Below are 20,715 nucleotides of genomic sequence, written 5' to 3'. Positions count from 1 at the left end.
ATAGGAGTAGACTTCAGGAACTGACGCATAGTATATTTCAGAACAAGTAACAATAACAGGAGAGATAGAGTATAAGGTAACTACATAGTTTTTGGCCCCTATTAGTCAGTCTACTGAGAAAAAGAAAAGTCAAAGCACTGGATCATAGTGATGGTTCAAAATATTTACCACTGTTACGGGAATTATAATACTATTCCCAGCTGCTACTGGCCTAACTGGAACTAATCCTATTAGATCTGTGCTCCTAGTCATCGTCCAGTAAGTTTATGGTCATGATTCTACGAGAACCTTAACATCGACGACGTAATACTTGCCGTTAATACGGTAGACAGAGGTAGCTCTGCGGCTCCACTCTCGCTTCTATGGTTATTGTAATTAGCATTAAACACAATTCTGCATGAGTTTATTGTCTAATCGGGATTAACAAATAAGAATTTTTATTTGCTAGGTGCGTAATACTTTCAAAATGTGCAATACGTCGGTATAAGAATCTAGGAATTACAGGCATGACATGCGAGTATGAGATTTCTCGTATGCCATTATTATCTCACACTTCCTTTCCCAGCTCGGATTAACTAGACAGCTGTCAGTCATGGTTGTAAGAAATCACCGGCCTTGGTGACCGAGCGGTTACAGGCCCTACAGTCTGGAACCTCGCGACCGCTACGGTCGCAGGTTCGAATCCTGCCTCGGGCATGGAAGTGTGTGATGTCCTTAGGTTAGTTAGGTTTAAGTTCTAGGGGACTGATGACCACAGATGTTAAGTCCCATAGCGCTCAGAGCCATTTGAACCATTTTGTAAGAAATTAATATTAAGGTATTCAACAAGCAGGAGACAAATTCACAACGTTAGCATGGTCTGAAGATGGTTGTTAATCATCCGAATCCGGTTATAATTTAATTGTTTTTATATTTTATCGCGTTCAAGACCATTAAAAGTTGTAATAAATCAGCTTACATTTACTTGGTACATTTTACCCTCACGATTTGACGGATCAACGGGAAACGCTATCATGCAGCCAATAGGCCACCAGAATGTGTGAAAGCTAAACAACATCGGGGAAAACGGCTCGTCTCCCGGCAGTTGAGTTCTTCCTGCAATCGGAGAGTCAGATGTATGTATCAGTACAGTAACGCGAACTCCTGTTGTTCTTAATATCTGCACAGATAAAATTCTAGCATTTCTTCATACGAAAGTAATGTGCCTAATCGACACGTTGCCGGCGTAGATTCACAGGGATCTAATTTTTGTTGCTACTCAGAATAAACTTTGACCGTCGGCAGAGTGCTCGAACTCATAATTCCTCATTCCTACCATGCGCTGAGTAACACCCTGCATAAACGAACATTATCATTAAAAGGGCCAGTACTATGGCGATCGATCCTTAATACATCTGTTCGCTCTCGATTCTAACCTACGTTCAGAACAAGAAAATCTTCTCATCAATTACCTCACTAGTATACGTTCCTGCGCAAGGTCACACAGAAGCATCGTCATTGAGGCTAAAAACTGATGGGAGTAACGCTGATCAATAAACACCGAAATGTTAATTAAGCTGAAGAGTTAATTCAAGAAGAGAAATACTTTTGACTGATTCGATACCTCATTGCCTCACACTGTAGACTTCCGAATAGTGGACTTCTCTGGTACAACGCTCCCGACCCCGCCCTCGCTGTATACGCCTACAAAGCCTTAGCAGCTTCTGGAAAAGCACAGAATCTCGCGCACCCTGTAATCGACCTAATTTTCCGGCTACCTGGGTTTACGACAAACTCACCACCAACTGCCCCCTCCACTTAAGGGTCTCACGCATGCCCTTCTCACAACAGTACCATATACTCTTACTTTTAAACTTAATTTCGTGTTCATAAATAACATTCACCTCATTTTAGTAGAGTATATGGTACTGTTGTGAGAAGGGCATGCATGAGACCCTTACGTATATATATATATATATATATATATATATATATATATATATATGAGCGACATGTTGATTTCCGTTTGCAATGAAGTCTTCAATCCAGTCACAGATCTCCTCCGATACTCGATAAGCTCGTATCTTTTTCACTTAACGGAAATGAGGAACGGTGCCTTCCTGAAGCCGAGGAACACGACATCAACCTGAGCGCCATTGTCTACGGCGCTGTGGATCTCAAGAAGGAACAGAGCGAGCTGAATGTCGCTGGATTTTTGTTTGCGGATTTCATGTTGATTGTCGCAGAAGAGATTTCCTTTCTCCAAGAATGTCATAACTCTTTAGCATAAAACATCTTCCGTAAATCTCCCACAGACTGACGACAACGACACACGTCTATAATTATGTGCTTCTGTCCTACCGCCCTCCTTAAAAACGTGAATGATCTGTGCTTTCTTTCAGTCGCTAGTTCCACCTCATTGCCTAAGCAGTCTAGGGATCTACGATGAATTACTGGTAGAGGGGGAGAAAGTCCTTTCGCATAATCTTTGTAGACGCATTTTACTTTCAGTGTCTTTCTCTTAGTAAAATGCACTTCGATTCCTTTATCAGCGGATGCTGGCTGTTCTGGCAGGTCATTTTTCTTCAAATACCAGCTGTGCGGACATCATCTGAATAAATAGCATAATTACATGAGAGAATTTCGAGTACCGTACATCACGTAGAAGACTGCTGATGATCCGCAGTGAAACTTCTTGTAGCATAGTCATAAGTGTGCTATATGTGTTTCAGGATTCTTCTAGCGGCCTATAGTTTCATATCCACTCGCATATATTTGTACGGTAACGTTGCTCATTGGTCGTAGTCCTGTAAACCTTCTCTCTCTCTCTCTCTCTCTCTCTCTCTCTCTCTCCTCGTCTCATTTTCTCTTCTTTCTCTCTTGTAGAACGTTTCCTCTGAAAACTTTCAGTGTGGACATCAATTAGTCCTTGCGTCTTCTCCCTCCTCCCACCAATAGTGAACAAATCCCACCAGGAGAAGTACATTCCCCGTTGCTTCGTTGTCTAGAAATATCAGCATTTAGCGCAATAAATTCACCTGCCCATTGTTATATATATATAGTGGAAGAATAAAGAATATATATATATATATATATATATATATATATATATATATATATATATAACAATGGGCAGGTGAATTTATTGCGCTAAATGCTGATATTTCTAGACAACGAAGCAACGGGGAATGTACTTCTCCTGGTGGGATTTGTTCACTATTGGTGGGAGGAGGGAGAAGACGCAAGGACTAATTGATGTCCACACTGAAAGTTTTCAGAGGAAACGTTCTACAAGAGAGAAAGAAGAGAAAATGAGACGAGGAGAGAGAGAGAGAGAGAGAGAGAGAGAGAGAGAGAGAGAAGGTTTACAGGACTACGACCAATGAGCAACGTTATCGTACATATATATGCGAGTGGATATGAAACTATAGGCCGCTAGAAGAATCCTGAAGCACATATAGCACACTTATGACTATGCTACAAGAAGTTTCACTGCGGATCATCAGCTGTCTTATACGTGATGTACGGTACTCGAAATTCTCTCATGTAATGTAATTATGCTATTTATTCAGATGATGTCCGCACAGCTGGTATTTGAAGAGAAATGACCTTTCAGAACAGCCAGCATCCTCTGATAAAGGAATCGAAGTGCATTTTACTAAGAGAAAGACACTGAAAGTAAAATGCGTCTACAAAGATTATGCGAAAGGACTTTCTCCCCCTCTACCAGTAATTCATCGTAGATCCCTAGACTGCTTAGGCAATGAAGGGGAACTAGCTACTGAAAGAAAGCACAGATCATTCACTTTTTTAAGGAAGGCGGTAGGACAGAAGCACATAATTATAGACGTGTGTCGTTGACGTCAGTCTGTTGGAGATTTACGGAAGATGTTTTATGCTAAAGAGTTATGACATTCTTGGAGAAAGGAAATCTCTTCTGTGACAATCAACACGAAATCCGTAAACAAAAATCCAGCGACATTCAGCTCGCTCTGTTCCTTCTTGAGATCCACAGCGCCGTACACAATGGCGCTCAGGTTGATGTCGTGTTCCTCGGCTTCAGGAAGGCACCGTTCCTCACTGCCGTTAAGTGAAAAAGATACGAGCTTATCGAGTATCGGAGGAGATTTGTGACTGGATTGAAGACTTCATTGCAAACGGAAATCAACATGTCGCTCTTAATGACGTACCCCAAGGAGGCGTGGTAGCAGCGTTACTGCTTACAATCTATACAAATGGCCTAGCAGAAAGCGTTGGATGCTCTCTAGGGCAGCCGATTTCTGTGGCCGAGCAGTTCAAGGCGTTTTAGTCCGGAAAGCGCAGCTGCTACGGTCGCAGGTTCGAATCCTGCCTCGGGCATGGATGTAAGTGATGTCCTTAGGTTAGTTAGGCTTAAGTAGTTCTAAGTCTAGGGGACTAATAACTTCAGATGTTAAGTCCCATAGCGCTCAGAGTCATTTGAACCATTCTCTAAGGCTGTTCGCAGGTGATGTGGTTGCTTGTAAGACAGTAGCAACGACAGAAGATGGTAACGATTTGCAGAATGAGCTCCAGAGAACTGATTAATGTTGCAGGTTCTGGCAATTTACCCCGAATGTAATAAATGTAATATATTACGAATACATAGGACAAGAAACCCACTACTCTATAGCTACACATTGATGACAAAACTGCTGGAAACTGCATCTGCCGTAATATATCTAGAATTATGCATCCAGAGTGACCCTAAGTGGAATGAACACATAAAAAAAAATACTGCGAAAATCAGATGCCAGGCTCAGATGTTTAGGAAAAGTGTTAAGGAAATGTAGCTCATCCACGGAGGGTTTACTGGCTTATAAGGCTAAGCTTGAGTATTGTTCATCTATTTGGGATCCGTACCAGACAGGTCTGGTAGAAAGAACAGAGAAGACGCAGCGAAGAGCGGCACGTTCTGTTACGGAATCGTTTAGTCGGCGCAAGAGCCTTACGGGGATGCTCAGCGAAGTCATTTGGCAAACGTTACAAGAGAGACGTTGCGCATCAGGGACAGATTTACTACTGAAATTTCCGGAAGAGTCGGACAACATAATACATCCATCCACGTACGTGTCGCGTAATGACCATGAGGAGAAAATTCGAGAAATTAGAGCCAATACAGAATCTTACCGACAATCGTTCTTCCCAAACACTATCCGAGAGTGAAACAGTGTTGGAGGGCTCAATTTGTGGTACAAAAAGTACTTACGGAGTATGATGTAGATGTAGATACAGTTCATCGACACTCGCCCATGTAACTATAAAAAGGGGTAAGTAAATTAACTACATTATGCATCTGGTTATGACTGTTGATACATACTTAAAGAGAATTATTTTTTAAGTTTTTATCTTCTGTTGAATGTCAGCCTTGTCTTGAATCAGTAGAAAAGTTTAATGTTACACAGTTTCCACTTCATTTAGCAAATTCTTGATGCAGTTTAAAGAGACTCGTCAAGTCTTCTGTTCCCACCATTAGATTAGATGTCTTACGCTGCTGACCGTGTACCGTTAACATCCAAATTTGTATCCTGTATTGTCCTCGCTTCGTGGTGCAGTATACAGATAATGAATTTAATGTCACGTGGACTGAAGTTCAGCCCCCCTACATTTAGTTTTTTCGCGGTTTTCCCATGTCTCTTGACACAAATGCGAGGAGTACTACTTTGAAAATGACAAGGGCCCGTATCCCTCCACAATGGTAGCTCTTATAGACGTACCTGTGTATCTGACTTTAGTCGCTTTTTCCTATGCTGTTACCTCTTGACAGTTTGGATGACTGTGGATCAGCTATATTACATGTTTACAGGGTTACCATTATAACTAACTGATGTGGTAATTACGTAAACATGCAATATCGCTGATTCACTGTCGTCCTAGCATTTCATAGCATAATAGAAGAATAGAAGAATAGCATCAGACAAACAGACTTTAGTCAGATATACGTCTCCAACGTACATCCAAGGAGAAATTAACTAACTAAGGAGAAATTGACAATTCTAAAAAAAGACAGGACATGGCCGATTGGTATTACAGGTAAGGTAAAAACAACGAACGAATGTATTATAACGTTTATGATCACAGACATGGATAATTACATTCAGACCACCACTTACTCATGTATTTGCAGAGCACCTGATGAAGACAATATGTGGAAATAGACTCATCATGAGTGATTTACAAAATAAAAACCTTTTAAAGAGCAGTATGGCTGGCTGATATTCATAATAATCATCTCATTAGAGACATGTTTTGCACTGCGAGCCCCAAAGAACCAAGTAGAGTGTTTTTGTACTTAGAGTTGTAAGTTGCTCTCTACATTTGTTTCTGTATAAAATTTAGCACATTACAGAACCTAATATGAACTGTGCTATAATTGATCTCAATGCATCTTTGTATTACACGCGCAACGGAAGTAAAACAGTTATATGGCCCAAATCAAAATTTCCACTTACCACACTTGTTGACAAATTTCTCTAAAGGACAACAGCAGACAGCAAGCATGCAGTGGCTAAGCTATATTTATATTTCTAAATACATGATGAAACTGATGTATTTGCTAATGCTGAATGATAAACAGTGTAGTGGTTAGAATAACTATTTCTATGAAATAATACTCCATGACAACGACTTTAGAATGAAATACATATTCGGAAAAGCTGATAATATTTTGCGTGATCTTTGCACACAACATAGGTGTGAGCAATACTAAGCTTAACATAGTGGATAATGATTCAAAAAGGGTAAAATGTTATCAGAGAGTTTCTATAGAAATCAAACAGCTTATTCAACTATTATGCCAATCCATGATCGTGGGAAGTGGGGTGGTCATTCACTCAGGTCTGAGAAACTTAACTGGCTGAGAATAATCATTCCTAGGTGTGCAATGCTGCATTCTTACCTCACACTTCTTCTATGACATTATTCAAAATATGTATTGCTTTCATATTTCAATGTATATGCAGTATTCATCCTTACTTCCCTTTCTTCATCTAAGAGATACAATCACAAATCCACACAGCACTACTAAATACTCCCATCATCAATCACACTTCAACTAAGAATGTGTCACACTGCGCAGAAGCAGAGACTGTGCCACAACTAGCCCAAAGATTGTTTAACAGTAACGTAACAGGCTCTCTCTGACTGCCTTACACAGTATGCATCACTTGAGGAGTTACTTGACTGAGAAGTAGCGGCTCCGGTCTCGTAAACTGAGATACGGCAGAGAGAGCGGTAGCATGGTGTGCTGACCACACGCTCCTCCATATCTGCTTCCAGTGAAGCCTGTGGGCTGAGGATTACAAGAGGACGTCAGTACTGTTGGGCCTTCATGGCCCGTTCGACTGGAGTTTAGTGTAGTACGCATCACTTGCCCACCTAGGCAACAGATTTATCAGAAAGAATCGCAATGAATTTAATAAAACGTACGGCAGGTAGCCTTACAGTGACCAAAATCTAGGTATGCAATCAACACCATTGCTACTGATCGAAGTGGTCTTTATTTCTCGAAATGAGTAAAGTCCCTGGGGACAACTGTGTCCCTTCGGAATCAAATCTGATAGAACTGTTGTCTAGCTTGGCAAGTGCTGCAAACGGTAAGTATCAAAATACTCGAGCTAAACATGCTGCTTTGAAGTAATACATCAACTTCAATGAGACACGCTTCGTAAGAAATATGAGAGCAAGCACGGAAGATGGCCACACGGTGACCGAAATCTAGATATGCAGTCAACTTCATTGCGACTGATTGCGGTACTCTTTACACCTTTAAAGCTCTCTGGGAACAGCTATTTCTCTACGGAATCAAAGCTAATAATATCGTTTAGGTTCCATTAGATTGCTGCTGACAAGAAGATACGGGTTTTAAGTTGTAGTGGCAAGAATATTGATCGAGAGTGTAACTTATGGCACTACACATATACCAGCTATGTAAATAGGTAAACTACATAAAGTGTATAGAGGATAGAGTCAGTCCTTAGATATATTCATAAAATAGCAAAAACAATTCAATATAAGATACGTGAAGCCTCTGTTGCTGTAATAGTTGTCTTCAATCTGAAAGCTGGTTGGTGCAGCTCTCCACCCTAGTCAGTACTGTGCAAGTCTCTCCCATTCTGTGTAACTGTTCTTGCCTACATTGATTTCAATCTGCATACTGTATTGCAAGATACCACAATTTTTACCTCTCATACTATCCCTCCTTTACTAAACTCATTTTTCTTTGACACTCAGGATGTATCCTATTAATTGACCTCTTCTTTTAATCGAGTTGTGCTATGACTTCCTATTCACCTCAGATTCATTTCCTCCTCATCAGTTACTCGTTCCACCAAGTTCTCGGCACTCTTATGTAGCATCACGTTTCAGAAGATTTTATTATCTTTAAATCAGATCTGTTTATCATCCACTATTCACTTTCATACAAAGCTACACTCCGGAGAATTACCTTATGGAATACTTGGTAACTTTTCAACTTCCGTTGGATACTAAGTAATTTCTCCTTATTCCAAATATTTTCAACTCTACAGACATTCGGCCTTTTGTGTTATCTCTAAGCCGGTCATCATCAGTTACTTTTTGCTTCCCAATAACATACCTCGTTTATTGTTCTTGATGTCCCATTTCCGAAATATGATTAACTGAGACTCACGTTATCTAATGTGCTATTCCCTTTTTTAGTTTTGTTTATCTACATCTTACAGTCTTGTCTCGAGTTACTGCCTGTTCCCTTCAACCACTTTCCCAAGTCTGTTGCCTTCTCTAGTGGAACAACAATGTCATCTGCAATCTTTAAAGTTTTTATTTCTTCTCCCTCAGCTTCCATTCCCTATCAAATTCCACAGTTTGGTGAATGTACAGATTGACTGAAATTGGTCACAATTCAATAAGCGTTAGGAAGTTGTTAACACTTATGAGCTACGGCTTTCATTAAAATTCGTTTCCGTTTTCTTTGCCTTCATTCTCATAACGTCGTGATGGAAAAACTGGATTAAAAGCAGATTCCCGATTCCAGGAAATGATTCCATACAACTACTGACGTACAGGCGGAGGACAAAAATACGTACATGTCCGAAAAGCGATACATTAACATGCCTAATATACTGAAGAAAAACAACTGACATTCAAAACAGCTTCTAACGATGATGGAGGTTAATAGCGATCACTTACTACTCTTTCCAAGTAGAACACAAAGGCTCAATAATATTGTGATCTGATGACTGTTGTGACAAGGGGAGACGCGACAATTCAACCTCGAGCTCATAAAGCCAGCCTTGGACGATGGACGCTGTCGTAACAAAGCGTCGCCATTGGGAAACCAAGATTTTACCACAGGCTGGATACAATCGGCAAGAATGGTCACATAATCCTTGGTAACCCTGAAATTCCACCATACAGCTGCCGAAATCATGACCGAACACCTGCCATATTTCATTCCTGGAACGTACACTCAGCCAGAAGGTGGAAAAAGCGTGGAACAAGACACATCCGACAAAGTGACACTCATCCATTGCTCCATGGTCCAGGTTTAAAGGCTTCGGCACGACGTTGTACTGTTACGTGCATTTGCATCGCTGATGAGTAATTTTGGAAAAAAAATCAAGTGTGTGAAATCTTATGTGACAACTGCTAAGGTCATCAGTGCCTAAGCTCACACACTACTTAACCTAAATTATCCTAAGGACAAACACACACACCCATGCCCGATGGAGGACTCGAACCTCCGCCGGGACCAGCCGCACCGTCCATGACTGTAGCGCCTTAGAGTGATTTTGGAATTCCAGCTTGCACTGCAGTTCCCCGGTTATGGATATCCGTGTTGCTCTGGTGGCGACAGGGTTACAGAGTACGACATTCGGTTCTGCAGTAACTTTTGAAGCTGTTGTCCTCTTCCTTTTCGTCCTAAAGCATTTTTAGTGACGGTCTGTCATAATCAACACACTTGTTCCAGGGTTGTTACTTAGCGGATGTTATTTTTCTGCTTTCCATGTACGAGGTATAAATCTTCGAGACGGCTCCTCTTGAAACCCCAATCATTTCAGCTACCTTGGTATTGAAGCACCAACAATTTTCCCCCTTAGAGTCGACGTAATGCAACTATAACAGCACAGAACACTATTCTGGTCACTACTGACACTTTCCGAAGGCGTTGCATAGGTGCCGCTAGTTGTCAAATACAACAGCGCAACTTGCAGGCTTGGCTAGCATCTACATTTATGTTCAAGTACGTATTTCCTGCGGCGATCTCATAATTTTGTCCAGTCACTGTATTTCCTTTCCATGGCAATGAATAAGCAATAATTGTTGATTCCAGTAGTAGGATTAGGTGTCACAGAATTGATACCACGAATTTCTTAGCGATTATGCATGCGTTACAGAAGATGTTTCTGTAATTTTAGTCCTTGAAACTTGTAATAAGATAATTTAGTTTTGGAAAGCGCTTTAAACTTTTTTCCTCTGATGCAGTCCGACAGGTCTTCCTGTCCTATTCCAACCTCTTCATTTCAGAATAGCACTTGCGCACTACATCTTAAATTATTTGTTGGATATGTTTCCATCTCTGTATTCCGTTGCAGCTTATGTCCTCTGCAGCTCCCTCTACTTCCATAGAAGTTCCTTCCTGATGTCTTAACACGTATCCTGTCATCCTATCCATTCTTCTTGTCAATGTTGTCACATGTCTCTTGCCTCGCCGATCCTGAAGAGAACCTTCTCACTTCGTATCAGTCCACCTGGTTTTCAACATTCTTCGATACTACCACATCTCTATCCTTTTATGGTACTCACGCAGTCCATGATTTGTGCCCTAACAGTACTTTCCCAGAAATTTCGTCCTCGAATTAAGACGTATATTCGATACCAGCAGACATTTTTGGGCTGTAAATGACCTCTTCTCCTGTGCTAGTCCGTTTTTTGTGTCCTCTTTCTGTCGTCAGTTTTCTTGTATTTTCCTTCCAGGGTAATAGAATTGATTCACCTCCTTTACTTCTGGGTCGCCAGTTTTTATTTTACGTTGATCAATAGTCGCATTTCTGCTACTTCCCCTTACCACAGTTCTTCGGTTTTCTCTCAATCCATATTATGTTCGTTCCATTCAACGGGTCTTGTACTTCTTCCTGACTTACACAGAACATAGAAATCTCGTCACCCATTCTTATCAATGATAAGCATTCAACCAGAGTTCCCCTCTTTTCCCAACGGGTTACATCTTTTTTTCAGGGTATTTTGAACATTTTCTGCCATTTGACATAGTGAGAGGTTTTCCTAGATCAAAAAATTTTATGAAACTGCCTTCAGCTTTCCTAAATCTCGGTTCCACTATCTCTTTGATTCCTTTACCTCTCGGAAACCCTAATTGATCGTCATCCAACTAACCCTCAATTTCATTTTCCATTCTTAGCCTTGTTGATGTTCTAAGAAACTTTGATGCATTAGCTGTTAAGCTGATTATACGATAGTTTCTCTGCTTATCTGCCCTTAATATCTTCAGCATTGTGTCGATGTTACTTTTCCAAAAGTTTGATAGTATATAGATTCTACAAACGAAATTGAGTAATGATATGCTTGCGACTTCCCCTAATGATTTTAGCAGTTTCGAAGGAACGTTGTCCACAGCTTTGATCTTAGAGCTTCCAAGTCTCTGTTATACTCTGACTGTAACACTGTATTCCATAGACATTTATCACTATATATTTGTGTTTTTTATTTTCGGGAACTGTCAGTAGCGACAAATTAGATAGACCTATACGTCTACAGCCCAATTCCACTTACCAAAACTCATTTCTGGAAGGAATTTCGCTGCTGGAATTTACTCGATAATTTTATTCTCAGTACAACGAGAAACCAGCCAAAGTTGCAAATTTCACTTTTTTTTTATTCACTCGGTAACTAGTTTCGGGATGGGACCGATTTTCACACCATCGCAACATAGTCCGAAATTGTGTTTTCGAAAATGAAAAAGCCATGTCAAAAGTGTGCAGACGAAAATTTGCAGCGCATACAGATAACTGCCAGCATGCTGGAAATTTTGACTTTATTATGTTTCCATTCGGGTTTTTATTCATCTCTACAATCATGTCTGACTTGGGTATGTGGATTCGGCCAGAAGCATATGAAGAGGGCAATTAGCCCTTTGAAACAGATGAAGGATTGGGAGAAGGAAACATGTTACGTTACAGTACAGAACTATCAGTTGATAACACATTTACTGAGACGTCAATAAATATGATCTATAATCATGTCGTCCCGTTATAAAAGAGTGCAACACTTTCGGATTCAGCCCGTCACAGTTGATGCTTTTATAGAAAGCCAATCTGGTGATTGCCTACTGATTTGAACTCTTAGAGTTCAATTTGCGGTAACGTCAATCTACCGCAAACTTGTCCTCAACTGAATCAACACCTGATACACAATGAGCTCACATTCTCAAGCGGCCTAAACTCAGCATGCACCAAGAAGATGTTGATTTTATGGAAGTAGCATTGATAAAATCATTGTGGCATTGTGCCACTAAATTCTCTTGTGTTACGAAATGCCTCAAATAGGGCTGCGGTAATTAGACAGATGTAATATCAACCTGTAGTATACAGTTTTTCTTCGTTCGGTTCGCAGGTTTAAATGAGAGTGTATTTAGTCATTACCGTTACCGAAATAATAGCACGAAGGCAAGACAGTGTTAAAACAAACTGTAAAAAATCAGTACTTGTGCTCGTAAACGTAAGGGGGAGGACAGATCTGTTCAGAATTCTCTGAAAATATTCATGAAACCTGCTACTAACTTCTGACCGTGATTTCGCCACGAGAAGTGTGAACAACATTCATAAGACGGAGCAGTAAGTGGAAGAATCGGAGGAAATTTAGAAACTTTATAACGTTTGGACCAGAATGTTCTCCAGAGAAATGGAAAGCATCGGGGGTAACTCAGCATGCACAGAGGGTTGCCACGGAAGACTTGCTAACAATAGCGGCGCCCTCCCACAGGCTGTTAGCCGCAGTGTTGCGAGTGTGTGTGTGTGTGAATGTGTGTGTGTTGTGCCCTGGCTGCGGCGGCGTCGGTGGCGGCGACTACCACCACTCAGTAGACAACAGTGCCCCGGCAACCGCTCCAGATCTGCGCTATGAATAAAACACGACGTCGGCTCCTGTGAATAAAATGGAAATGCCCTCGCCTCAGAGGGTGGAGTAGGGGCCGCCACCCCGTAGCTCTTCCCTCCAGCTCCGTAGTGCTGATAGAGGCTTTGCAACAGCTGCATCCGCTACATTTCCGAAGCGGTCTGGTCAGCTAAGATGTTCCTTCGTCGCTCAACAGGTTGGCTTCATGGAGTGTAGCTAAACTACCTACATGAAGACCACGGTTATTGGAGATTCTTGAAGATACGTTACGTCTTAAGTAGATTGAACTACTGATCGATGCTCCCGGTCTCTGACGCCAATTTCTGGAGCTGCAGCAAGTCATCTGTGTGGGGAAATTGTTACCTGCGACAGTTGAAAGTAAGGTCCAGCTGGCCGGTATTTTGTAGGCCAAATAAAAACGACTCAGTTAACGTATTTTTTATAATAATACTTTTAACGTTTAATGCAAAACTACATACTACTAATAATTCACAACTGAAACACTGCTTTTTCTATTAATGTCTTTTCCTGTATCATTTCAGTGGACTTCTGGAGGTGGTTCGTTAAATGTGCAAACGTCTGATTCCTTGCAAATATACTAGTAAAAATTGAAGTTTTATCATATGACCAATTCTAAACGAAATACTAGAGAAATTAAGATCGTTGCAGAATTACGAAATGGTGAATTTAACTACACTTTCTATCTAACACTAAAACGAAACGCTTACATTACCAGACAAAAAAACATTCTACAGAAATTAAGCAGGTACAACAAATATCGATTTAACGTAACACAGAGTAAAAAATAATAAACTAAAAGATAAAATTTTGTAATTGGCTAGAGCTATCTAACAAGTAAACCTATACAAGAAGTACACCTTAATTTTAATAAGCTCTGAATATGTTGCAGTGTGGAGCAAAATAAGAGATACCTTTATTTTATACGAGACCATAAGGCTACAAAGGAGGTGAAACATCGCCTTGAACATATTCAGAAAATATTTCTGAATTAATACCGTTGAAATATTAACAGATATATAAAAGTAGATTCCAACAAACGTTCTGTGGTTTTTTAATGTATGCTACAACACTGCATTGAGATTTATGAAAAAAGTCAGTTTTTAATTTTTGTAAGTACCCTCCTCCCCCTTATATTTTAGTATACAATTCGTCTTTGATTGATAGCAAAACGTGTAGTACTATTAACACCACATTCAACTGTCAATGATCAAGTGGTATTCCAAAGACACATTTGCAAGAAATATGCTAGAAATATCTCTACATCAGAGAATGTAATAAGTTTTTCTAATATTCATCCTATTTTTTACGTCTTGTGTACGTTGTACGTTCAAAAATGGTTCAAATGGCTTTGAGCACTATGGGACTTAGCTTCTGAGGTCATCAGTCCCCTAGAACTTAGAACTACTTAACACTTGCGAGACGAGCGACGTAGCTCCTACGTCGGTCCGACAGTACCCCAGACGTCGGCAGATTATCAGCTATGTTAACGACTTCCAGCGCATGACTTTCATATTCTGTAGGTTTAAAAGTACTCTCTGGTTATCCTAGTACCAAGTAAAAATTATAGATGTCAGCATACGTCACTGTTGGAGGTGGTACAGGAGTATATTTTGAGTCATTTGCCTTGCCGAGCTCACGCTCGACTTACAACAGGTGCGCGGCAGTTCGAAACTTTAGATTGTTGTCGGCTGATAGCTTTGCGCTTTATTTTCGTCATGGCCTTGCGAGATGAAGAAATAGAGTTTTTATTGAACAATAGTGGTTCAGAATTAGATGAAGAAATTACAGATATTGACATTAGTGATGGTAAGCTATTTCTTGTCCGAATTTTACGTAATTCTGTGGTTTGGTTCCTGGTCAGAAGAAAGATAATTTTTACGAATTTTCTTATAGAGGAAAACGATGCCTCGGACGGTGAACCGTCAGGAAGACCTGAAGATGAGGCTGTTGACATCGTTGTCACAACAAACACAACTGGACATTGCAATTTGCCATATTCTTCTGGCCAGTGGACAGATGATGATACAATCACTCCCCAGTTTCCTGTTTTTTTCTGAATCCTGTGGAATTCAAGATGGGATTGATCAACATTCTTCAGTGTTTGATTGTTTCACGTACTTTTTGGATGAAGAACTGGTGAGGCTGATCAAACGAGAGACAAACCGCTACGCTAGAATGACAATAGAGACACTAAGTGCTGCAGGAAAACTGAAGCCTCAGTCAGTGTTGCGTAAGTGGACAACAGTGAAATTCAGTGAACTGTATACATTTTTTGGTATTATTTTGCATATGTGATTCGTCAAGAAACAAAAACTGTCTGGCTACTGGTCAACAAATCCCGTGTTGCAGTCCTCATTTGCGGCAAAGTGTCTGCCAAGATTTTTGTCAGTTCTACTAATGTTACATCTCGTAGATAACGCAACATATATTCCTGAAAACCAGGTAGGTCACGATCCTATTCATAAGGTAAGACCCATATACGACAGATGCGTGACCCAAAGTTTCAAGGCTTACAAGCCAGGCGAAATTATTACTAGTGATGAAGGAATTTGCCCTTTTCATGGTAGACTGATTTTTAGAGTGTATACGAAAAATGAGCCTAATAAATATGGTGTAAAATTCTTTATACTATGTGAAAGTGAAAGTAGGTACGTCCTTGTGAATAAGGAAACAGTCTAATGCCGATAACAGCATTTTACACATTGTAGACAGATTGTGTCATTCGTTTCATAATAAAGGTCACACATTAGACATGGGCCGATTTTACACCAGGCTTGATTTACTGGAAGATTTGTGGGGGAAAAGAACTATGGCAGTTGGTTCTGTGCAGAAAAATAGAAAAGGACTACCATGGGATCTTGTTGGCTATAAATTGAAAAAAAAATGAACTTTAATTTCGCAGACGAAATCACTTCCTGTTGGACAACATAGACGTTTTTCTTTTGACAACAAAGCAAAAACTGACGGCAACAAACGTCAGTGTAAAAACTAAATTTGGAATCGTGGAAAAAGTGAAGCCAGACTTTGTTTTGGACTACAGTATTAAAAAAACTGGTGTGGACCATAGTCACCAGCTAATGGCGTACTATCCTTTTGAACGAAAACAAATAAAGTGGTGGAAAAAAGTTTTCTTTCACATTTTCATGCTCATGACTGTAAATTGATACTTTTTGTACAAAACGTCGCGAAATACAAGCAAACATCTGATTGAATACATTACAGAGTTAGCAGAGAACTTGGTGCACAAAGGTGGCATCTTAGACTCATGCACTTCTCAGAATAGTTCACCCATCAACAGACTAAGCGGAAGACATTTTCCGAAATTAATTCCACCCACAAAAGTGTCTAAGTGGCCTCAGAGAACGTGCAAAGTATGCGCAGAAACAAGAATGGCCAGAAATTTTTCCACTTCCAAAATGTGTGTGTGTCTAATAGCTGAATATTACCGGTCATTTCGGTAGGATCATTAAAAAATTCACCTCTTTTAACTGTTTATTAATGGTTCAAATATTTTGTCGTTAGGTCCAGTCCATGAATCAACACACAAGATAGATCTGTCATTCGTATTATAAGTATAAACCTGATCAAACCATTGCCTTACTAGCTGCTGTATCAGTTTACTGGCAGTAAAAGTGAACACCAGAATGATATCTGCATTGCGTGAATCTGTTTCAACTTTTGGTCTGAGCTTAGCGTACTTTTCTTTCTAGACTATGGGTAAGGAGGAGATTAAATACCCGCTTGCAGATATAGTGAGCTATACTGTATAACTGTGTGTCAAGGCTTCAGCAGATATCCCATATGGATCCAAATAGAAAAATTTTGTTTCTTGTTTTGCTCTACATTAAACCTTGTCTAAAGACAATCAAAATGTAAGTGTATCCCTTGTGTAGGTTTACTTGTACACAAAGCTATATAAAGAAAACAATACACCTGATTTAGACAGAATTAAAAGGAGAATATAGCGGAGCGGAGCTTTTGAAGAAGCTTAAATAATACGGAAAATGGAAAACATTTTAAATGACCCAAAACTCTGAAGACCACAGGTACTTTAACGGATAAATTAAAGGCACAGAAAGAAATAAGAAAAATCAAAAATACAAGAAAATTTTCTATCACAGGCTGAGGAATAAAGTACAGGGCCACCGAACACCAAACATCATTTTGTGAATATAATGGTAGAAGTGACTAATATTGAAAACTATGAAAGACTTGCAAAATATTTTTATAGATCAGTAGTTTACCAAGAACTGGGTCTTAAGTTAGTATTTTCAGATTTCTATTAAAATTAAGAGCGTTATCAACGACATATCAGTGAAGAAACTGGACAAACAAATACAGTCCCCAGAAATAAAAAAGCCATTTCGGAAGATCTGAGAGATCAGCGTCTTAGCAAGTCGCAGATACATGTCACAAAAGTCTACTAATAGTTTTTAAAGGCTGCAGGATCAAAGGATGGTTCCAAAAGAATGTAAAATTTCCCTAATACGTTACATAGATTGCACAAGAAAAGTAACAGAGTCACTGCGGAATATTTCAGAGCTGAGGTTTTTTTGCAGTCACCGATAAAGATCGTAAGAGGTATACAGACAGTATTCAAAGAAAACTGGATAACAGAGAAGACTGCACAACAATAGAATTTTGATCATATCTCTTAAATAATTGTAAAAGAACATGTCTCCTGCCATATATATATATATATATATATATATATATATATATATATATATATATATATATATATATATATATAATTTAACAAAAATTCTACTGATTACCTGAGAAACCTTTTGACAAACAGGAAATGAATATTAAGGTGGATTCTAGACAGTGTGCTTAAAAAAAAATATTTAATCAGTAATCAATCACACATAACAGACATTCATAACAGAAAAACAATGAAAAGTTATAAAATTAGTTACAAAATTATAAATTATGAGGCAAATATTTTGATGAAATAAAGTCTGCCCTTGCAAATAAGTTTTCTGCACTGTGGGAAATATAGCTCAAGTAGAAACACAAGTCGATAACTTGGGACAGATAGCCAGCAGAGAAGAGCAGCTGAAGTTTTTACTAACGTAAAAACTACGCTGTACTGTTTAGTACCACACACATATGTAAACTAAAAACATCAACAGACTTCAAATATCAACGATATGTAATTCTTGAAATTTGGTTAATATAATCTACTGCAGATGATGAGATACACAAAAGCAGTAGAACATGTGGATTAACAGTGTTTTAGGATGTATTGTGTGAGAGACTTGTAGGAAACTTCCTTTGTATGTCGGTTTATTTTGTCCAGTACATTTCGAATAGACGTATGACTGTCACTCTGCCACTTGTTTTCACTATATCTGAGCTCATGTGATCGTAAGGTTAAATACCCCATAAATTATTACATCAAGTGTTCGTATGAGTTCGCGAATTCCAGTTGTGCTTTTGTATTCTGTGAAGTGCATTTTACTGTGTTCCTGAAGATCTAAAGCAAGTTGCCTTTTAATTATTTTCAAGATGTATCTGAATATCGGTGCAGCATTTTTTTCAGTATTTGACCATAGATAACCGCATCCTCTGCATAAAGTAGGAGGTTCTATTATTTGTGGTATTGTCACCACAATTTCTGGTGTCCAATTCATGTACAACCCAATTATAATCTGGGGCTTTTTAATCCAGCAGGTAAGAACGGAGTCTGATGCTGCAGAACAGTTTTATTCTCTGTGTCAATAAACTAATTTGCACAAGTGGTAGAATTACGAAACTGCTAGTCACAAGCAACCGAGATTAGGAGTGGTTACGATAGACAACTCAAGACTCTACACAGTACTTCGTAAGTATTTTTAGTTACCTTAAATAAAAGTCGTCTGCACAGGTAACCAGATGTCGAGCTTCCTTGTATTCAGGAAAATTAATTTTAAGCACGGTATTTTAAGTTGGTAATGATATGAGAGTGTAGCGAAGGAAATCTGGCGTAAACTATGAATGCTGGAAAGTATAAGAATCTGAGAAAGGAACTATCTTCTGTGAGAAATGAATCCAGACTTTACTGTCTGCTTTGTCGCATCTTAATACATTCAGAAACAGCTTTGGATCGAGACAGTTTGATTTCGCTAAGGGGCCATAAACTATTCGCAGCGCTTTGCTTCCGTGAAATGCAAATATTTTTGCTATCCTGGCTAAAATGGTTGTTTTCCTTCCACCACACCAGAATAACGCCTCGTGCAATATTCTCCAGTGGCCTGGTGGCACTCTGATGCTCTTGGAGAAACCGCAGACGCGAGGGTCCTTTCAGGGGCTTTGCGTGGAGCACCCTACAGCTTCCCAAGAGCTCCTTTAGAGACTTCGGGCAGGCCGTTATGAATTTTCTGTTCTTTTCTGTACGTCGGCCGTTCACGCCTTTATCTGTAGGTGCGGATTGTTGGTCAGGTACTGCCTTTGGATTCCTTTCTTTTGTATCATAAGATGGACAACGTTGATTAGGAACGTGACGTTAAGTTAGAATCAAAGAGATCAGCAGAGTGTTCATCAGAGCACAATGATGGAAGGCTACCGAAAATTACTTTGACGCTGAATTTTTGGATTTCAGCTGTGAATAATTATCTTTTGGCTTTTTACTCATTTTCTACTCAGCTGTGTACGGCTTCATCATGTGAGTAGACAGTAAGTTACAATCACGATGGTCGTCAAAATGTAAACTACAGACCAGCGTCACATCCATTCATTATTCTTATAATCATAGAGTTAGCCTAAAGTATTTGAATATGTGGCACTGTAAAAACCGACTACTTAATAGAAATATAACAATGTAATGATGAAAGCTTGGTGGATAACGGTAGCAATTATGTAAGAAGACGATGAAGGAATAAGGCAGTCTCAGTGCCACTATCTGTCTGTCGAAGACGTATGGACTCAAGATGTGTACGTCTCCCTGGAGTAAGTACAGTGGGATGTGTTGCACATTTTGAGTCAATCCGTCTCTCTGGGAAACTGTCATAGTGATGCAAGCCACTGAAACAACGCTTGATGCAACACGACAGAGCAAATAAACTACTAATCAAGTTGAAAAAGGAAATGGGACATTCACTCCCTCAGTTAAGGCAAAGCAGCCGTTCCTCAGTCATACTCAGGATACGTGACAATTCTTATTCTAGTAACACCTGAAATCTTTCAAACGTTAGTTAATTATACCCATTTTCAGCTTTAAGCAGGTGTAAAATTTCCAAGGCGATGCATAAACCAAAAGGTGTAATATTAGTTGCATTTAAAATTACATTTGCTTGGCATGTTCAGAAGTCAACATGAATTAAAGTATTAAGTTTTTTGAAAGTATAAATGTTAAAAACTGAATTTACACAGTCCATTCTCATTAATGTGGCAATCGCCTCTGTTGGACGTCAACGTGCAACAAGGACTCTCACACGGCAGTTTGTAGCGCTAGCAGTGGATATTATGTACAGAGCGCAAGAGGGACGCGGAAACAGCGCGGGCATTGCGTAATTCACTAATGGAGCGGTCTACCTGACGTCCAAAACGGAATGATCATTGGGTTTCTGGACAAGCGTTGAAGCATTTCCTGAACGGTAAGTT

This window comes from Schistocerca americana, chromosome 1, assembly GCF_021461395.2.
Source record: "Schistocerca americana isolate TAMUIC-IGC-003095 chromosome 1, iqSchAmer2.1, whole genome shotgun sequence".
Classification (NCBI taxonomy): Eukaryota; Metazoa; Arthropoda; class Insecta; order Orthoptera; family Acrididae; genus Schistocerca; species Schistocerca americana.
Note: the sequence above shows the minus strand (reverse complement) of the source record.